Source organism: Solanum lycopersicum, chromosome 5, assembly GCF_036512215.1.
Source record: "Solanum lycopersicum chromosome 5, SLM_r2.1".
NCBI lineage: Eukaryota > Viridiplantae > Streptophyta > Magnoliopsida > Solanales > Solanaceae > Solanum > Solanum lycopersicum.
In genome coordinates, this window is record NC_090804.1 from 59242835 (window position 1) to 59249805 (window position 6971).

At 36.5% G+C, this 6971-nt stretch overlaps 1 long non-coding RNA gene across 1 annotated transcript; it reads left to right on the forward strand.

Annotated features, from left to right (window-relative positions):
* Nucleotides 1–1101: 1101 nt before the first annotated feature.
* Nucleotides 1102–3585, forward strand: LOC104647612 (uncharacterized). The gene is made up of 2 exons (XR_741719.4): nt 1102–1935; nt 3271–3585. It is a non-coding gene; the product is annotated as an uncharacterized lncRNA (long non-coding RNA).
* The last annotated feature ends 3386 nt before the right edge of the window (nt 3586–6971 follow it).

Genomic DNA, 6971 nt, shown 5'->3' on the forward strand with positions numbered 1-6971 from the left:
TGACTCTTTTCAGCCCTTAAACCCTCCCCTAGCTTGTTCTTCAATGGAGTTTTCACTAGAGAAAGAAAGAAGAGAAAAAGAAGAGAGAAGGAAGAGAGTTTTGGATTTAAGAGTTATGAGAATTTTAGTTAGTCTTAATTAGGTTAGGACTTTATATAGCGGGTTAACTCACTTAATTAGACGTCCCCTAACCCCTAATTATCTTTCTAACCAATCCAATTAACTATTTAACTTAAGTGAAGACGTGCAGTGAAAACATGCCCTCACAAATGACACCACGATCGGCGGATCGTGGGTCAATCGACAGCCAATCCCTCCTTCCGTACTGCAAATCCATAGGTAAGTTCAAAGACTGTGCAAAACAGGACCTTCAAGAATTTGCATGAGTGTTGGTTTATGGATTCCATCGAAGCCTCATCGATCAACCTACGCCTCGTTGTTTCCCCTCGTCCCACACACTTCCCAGGCAATCTTTGACCCCAAAATGCAAGGGTCCTCCTCAAGGGCCCTTGGTTGGTCCATTGGGGAGTCGTGCACGGACATTTCGACTATGAAATAACTCTAATACGTGTTAGACACCATTCTGTTGACACTCAATTTTGATCTTCCCCGATAGAAATTAATTCACGAGTTTCTTGAATTCTAAACGAGTTGAAACAATTGACTTCATAAGATTCAAATGTTTTCCACGTTATTTTTAAAGAAACTTTCATCAATTTTTATAGTGTTGAGGCGGTATATATTTTTATATAATTAGTTTATTTTATCAAAAATTCAAAAATCGTCCCAAAAAGATTTTGGTGTTACTTAGTACTTTACTAATTTGATTTTGTCTAAATTGTTAGTTTACATTTTTTGAGTCATTAGCTTATAATTAAGTTAACTATTACATCTCGCTAATTTTAAATAAAACTCGTTAATTAGTTTTTAGTTTGATTCGTCTTATTTAATCCCAACCCAACCCAATTCCAAATTAATGACCCCTAACTTTAGCAACCTTTTCCTAAGGCAAAATCCCTTACCCTAAATCGACGCAGCTTTATTCTACTACTTCAACCCAATTTCCCTCTATAACTTGGCCCAAATGTTACCATATTTCCTCCCAGACCACACCCTCTGACCCAACCTTTTTTCTATTCAACAAATAGAGGTCAGAAGCGTTAATGAAAGCAATTCTACGAGCCTCACACAAGGACACATGCAGGAGAGTTCAGAGAAGAAGCGGCGACGCGCGAAGCAGCGCCAAACGACATCCGTCTCCAAGCGTCAATTTGACAGAAATTAATGTTTTAACGTTTCTTTCTCCAGCCCCATATAGCCCTCCTATAACTCTTTTGGTTGTGGTAGACTACAGGTTCGTCTTTTTCAGCTTCATTTCGTCCTTGCTCGCCTCAGTATCGAGACACGTCAGGCAGCAAGGATACAGAGATCGATATCAGCCGTATATTCTACCTTTCCTTCTCCGGAAATGGTTTGAAGATTTCAGGAAAAAGGTTTTTAGCCTAAATGGTGAAAGTTTTAGGGGTTTTGAATTTCGAATTGGGTCTTCCCTCTTAAAAGTTTTTGATAGTTTTCCCCCATTTCTGAACCCTAAATCCCTCCTATATATATTCCCTTTCCTTCACAGAAGAGTGGGCTTTTTGTTAGGATGATTTTGTGGTAGAGGAAGAGGGAAAACAGGGAGATTTTTGGTTTGAAAATTAGTGTGAGAAAAGGTTGAAAACTTGTATTGATTCCTTTTGGTTGGAAACTTTTTTTAAGTAAAACACAAAGCTATTGGGAACTCATAGTGATACACTCGAAAATACATCTCTGAATAAGAGAACCTCTCGGATTTTTTCCCAATTTCCTTTGGTTGCAATCCGCATTTGGCGTTTGGCCTGGTGAAGTTGTTGCTCTGCTTGATCCAACTCCCGTTTCGCTGCACCCTAAAAGGTAAACGACTCTTGGTTTTCTTTTGCTCTTCTTCTTCGTTTCTATTTTGATGATTCTTAAATTGTAAAATATTTGTTGTTGATTCCCAGATAAGTCCATATGGCTTGCTTTAACTTTAAGTTGCTCTAGTTATCTTATTTCTCTTAGAAACTAGCCATATATGTTTCATTTTTGCTAGCCATATTTCTTTTATTTTTGAGTTTATGTTTCTTCCTTATCTTCTTGGTCTTCTGCTCATTCTGATTTTGGTTTACTTATTTGTTAATCCCATTTGATACTGTCTTGTTTATATTCCATTGATATAATATTCTTGGTTTTCCTCATGTTTTAAAAGTGTCAAAGGATCAGTTTTATTTTATTTTTTATATTTTTTTTATTTTCGAGTCCAGATCAACAAGCTTGCTCAGATTGGCGGAGTCTAACTTTGTTGTGATAGATTTTTCCCTCTCTGACTTTTTCTATCACGTTTGTGGTTTAGATGTGGTTTAGGATTGAACTTAGTTTTTTTTTTCTCTAGAAAACATGGCTGTCGTTTGTGTTTATTCCATCCTGTTCACTGAAGGAGTTTATGTTAATCACAGTCCATAAAATCCCTTTCTATTCACGCCTGGAAATCGCGAGAGTGCCCTTTTAAATTTTAATAATTTTATTATGTTGGTGTGCTCACGAATAAGGATTTACTGTTGGGAGGTAGTCTTTCATGTTGTGTATCAACTCGTCTTATCTACTTTCTTTGCAACTATATGTTTACCTTACTGCTCGACAGACCCTTTTTTATTAAATTACGTCTCCCCCTTTGTCTAAGTCATGTAAAAAATGCTCATATTTGCAAATTGTGTCGGTAAATTTGGCTTGTTTGTTTATCTGCTAAGTTTGAGTTTTTTTTTTTGTTGAAATTACGTCATTGATAGCACCCAAAGTAAGATGTGCTGATCTATTCAAATTTACAGTGACTTAGAGTTGCCATTTACGACTTTTATTTCAGGGTACAGACGCTAGTTCATTGAATAGTTATTTTCTCGTAATGGACAATAGAAAAATATCATAGAGCTTGTATTAAATAGTGTTGTTATTATATTTGATGTGGATCCCGCTTTGTTTAGTTGCTGTTTAAGAGCATCAGTAACTCCTTTCGATTTAATGTTGTTATTTTTCATGCAAGTTTTTATTTATTTATTTTTTTAGCACTTTGATTGCAAAGTTGACAAACTTAGCATTTGCTCTGAGAGTTAATAACTTACTATTCTTCAGTAATTTGGGTATCATACGAAGATGTTGAATCCTATCATCTTTTAATTTTTGCCTTTGTTTGGTTGCATGTAAATCTATCCAAAGTTTTTCATGGACTCCAATCTTTCTCTTGCATTTTGGGAGATCCATAAAGGCTTAAAAACCTTTCTTTCCGAGTCAACCAGCTACAAAACCGGTGAAGAGGTCCCGAAAGGAAGGTTGAAAGTCATAGAGTGTAAGAAATTGGACCATAGAGTCCAAATTTTTTTTGGAGTGTTATATTTCGTTATCTTTGGTCCTAAGCCTTGTCATTTTTTTCTATACTTATTATTTATTAATCGTCTGATTAGTTCAGGACATGTACAAGACAGAAAGTGTCGAAACACTAGTCCAAACAGAAAGAAATCGGATTTGACCCAACTCTCTCTCTCTCTCTCTCTCTATCCTTTACTTTATCGCTTATTTATTTGTTGCGAATTGTCGTTTAACCTTAGTGTTATAGAATCCAAAATCCCTGCAAGACGTCATTTTGTTTTAACGACTTAATCAAATCAAGTAAATAATTTAAAATAAATTTATAAATAAAGTTCACTTACATAGTAAAATTAGTACTTCATTTTCAAACAATTCTAAATAATCTTTATTTCAAAAACATAAGTTAAAATTTCTAGCCAAATTAGTTAGTTGTTGGATAATCGTGATTTAGCAAATATTTTAAGTGTCATAAAGCTTTCATAAAATATAAATATGAAACTTCGAACCCCCTTTAAAGTTTTCAAATTGATTTTTTGTTTAAATGGTTTTTGAAAGCTAAGTTTTTTTTTATTTTTCTTAAAAATAAAGTGGCGATTCTCAAAAATTAAAAAAGTCCAAAAAACTTTAAATTTTTTTTCCAAATATACCAGAATAACGACTCCTCAGGGGAATTGGAGGATTCTAACCATAAAACTAAATTTATTTGGCTATGTGAAATGGTTGTATATTTGCTCCTTTATCATATTATATCAACTGTTGCATTTTCATGGCGTATTATACTTTTTCAAACGATAATTGTTTATTTATCACTTAAAGAATGATTATGCGGGCTCACAATCATTGATTAACCAAATCTTTCTTGGGGCACCCTGACGAATGTAGTTGGCTACTTGATAGTCAATGGTCAAGTTTCCTAGCCTAAGTAGTCTGCTTGGGTCACCTTTTCCCCTATAAATGAAAACCACTCCTAGTCAAACTAAGATAGAGCGAAACTAAATCCCAAAAATAGCGCATTGACCTAAGATGATCCAACACCCAAGGATTCTTGGGCTCATTAGAAAGATTGCCCAGAGTTCAAAGAGCCTATGACTCGATTGGACGATTATACTTATATGATATTTGAAGGATGTTTGTGTGTTTGATGGATATTTTGCTTTGGGGTGGGGTGACAACTAACTATTTATTTATTTTTTTATATGCCAAATCAATTCATGAGTTTCAAAATGGTCACCGAGACACCCGATCTTCTTTAAGTATGGTGGAACAACCTCAAAAACTGTTAAAAGAGAGAAATCTCGATTCACTTGGGTCATCTACCTTTGATAATGAACTTGAAGGTTTGACCCATGTTTATCGAGATAATTACTCGGTTTGGGATGATAAAAGGATGGTTTCCGATTAGGGGATGTCGAGATAAGATCAACAATCGAGGAGATAAAAGATTATTTGGATTTCATTAAAATGTGTGGCAACAGGAAAAAACATATAGATCATCACATATTACTACCAGATAGGTCGACTAGTCTAAAACTGAAGGACATGTTACTGTTAGTTGACGCGAACTTGTTAGATACTCAAAGTGTACCATTGATGAGATTTTTTAACGCTGGGGACAGGGCAACTATTTCAGTCATAATACTTGGAGACAGATTCAGACTATTGCATTCTCAGCATGCCTCTAAGGCACGATGGTATTTCCTCAGGATGACGGAAATGATATCGATACCCGGATTGTGATGCTTGTAGACGCTATCTTCAGGGGGATTTGTAACGAAGAAGCAAAGAAACACTACATTTTGGCTTTGATTATTTTGGCTGACATATATCGATCTCTGAGTTTGTGTAAGAACGAATTTCCATTTTTCCAAGGGTCCAATATTTTTCTTAAGTGGTGGATGACTGAACATTTGTGTAAAAAGATGGCACGCAACAACAGAAGTTGTCTAAGCCGACCCTGACGAGTACCCTTGACAACTACAAGTTTTATCTATGCGTCTTCAAATTCCCAATTCAAACTACGAGGGTTGCATAGGAAAAGTATTCTATGACTAGAGGGAAAGGGACATATAGTGGATGTTTCAAAACTTATGTCAGAGAAGATAGCGGCTCGGGGGGGCAAACTTCCTTTTTCGATCCTTCCTAACATTAGAGGAATACGACCATATAATCCATCTAGTGTGATGCGACAATTTTGTAGAAGACAAATCACACCTGTCCAAGGTGATGCTAGCTCCTTCATCATTGATTACAATGGGTGTGTTAAGATACCTTTCCCCAAAACCATCCTACAGGAATGGTCTGGGCAGGTCAACATGAAAGGAAGTATTGTTGAAAATTGGTATGAAGCTGGGTATGTTGATGAGTACCAAAAGTGGTTGAAGGATGATTTGCATGGTATAGTAAACCCGACACCACCCGTGGGTTGAGAAATCAAAGACGTCCAAATGAGTCTCCATATCCAAACGTATTATTTTCAGCAGGAATGGGACCAAAGGGAACATGAATTTCTATGAAAAGAACAACAATACCAATCCAGAGAATTTGAAGGTCAGAGGGCCTTAGCTGTGATGTTACAAGAGTTAACCGATGTGATGACATGTTTGATGCGTGATACATCTCTGATTGAGAAGATCAACACTCTCTGGGCCATGAAACCATCTTCAAAGTTGTGTTTGCTGAGTCGTACATAATAGCAAGAAATTACATAATTCTTGAAGAGGTAGAAATAGCAAAAGCAGGGGGACCTTCAACGTACTATTTCCCCTGCGTGGGATTGTTTTCTATTTTGTATTTGCAATGTATTCCCCTTCCCGCAAAATGTATCCCCATTTCGATTAAAACTCTATAACAAATTCTATAATTATTTGTGAAGCTTATTTTAGGGGGTGCAACAATCTGTTTTAAATGACACAATATATCCTTCAGATCGCTAGGCCTACCTTTTGCACAAAGGGTTCATGCATGATTAGGGCGCGATATATGTGTTTTTAACTGTTTATGTGATATGTTGCTTTGAATTAGGGAATTTGTAACCCACTCTTTTCTAAAAACTTCCAAGAAAATATGCACAAGTCACTACTACAAAGTCCAAACAAATTTTCCGAGTCTTGAGTTTGCCAACCAAAAACAAATCTAATCCCTAATACCTAAGAATCACTCTACCATCTCAGGAAAGGTAAAATCACCGCTATGGACAAAGGCAAGAATATCATGACTGGACCAACCGAAGAGGAGATGATCGACATATGGAGGCAGCGTGGAAAGCACCTATATCACATATTTTTTCCCCTCAGGCCACTGACTTGGAGAACATTGAAGAAAGTTACAAGGAATCAATTGCCCGCAAACCTTCTCTCTAAGGACTTCTGGGAGAAGGTTACCAAAAAGTCACTCTCGAAGCATATCCACAAAAATACCAAATATGGATGAAATCTATTTCATGCGCCCTCATTTTCGAGCACTATCAGTCAAGGCGTATGTTGAGGTCCGTCGAAAAAGCATCTTCCCAGGTGGGACCAGGGGACATTTGCAAGACCTGTAAGTGTCATCCT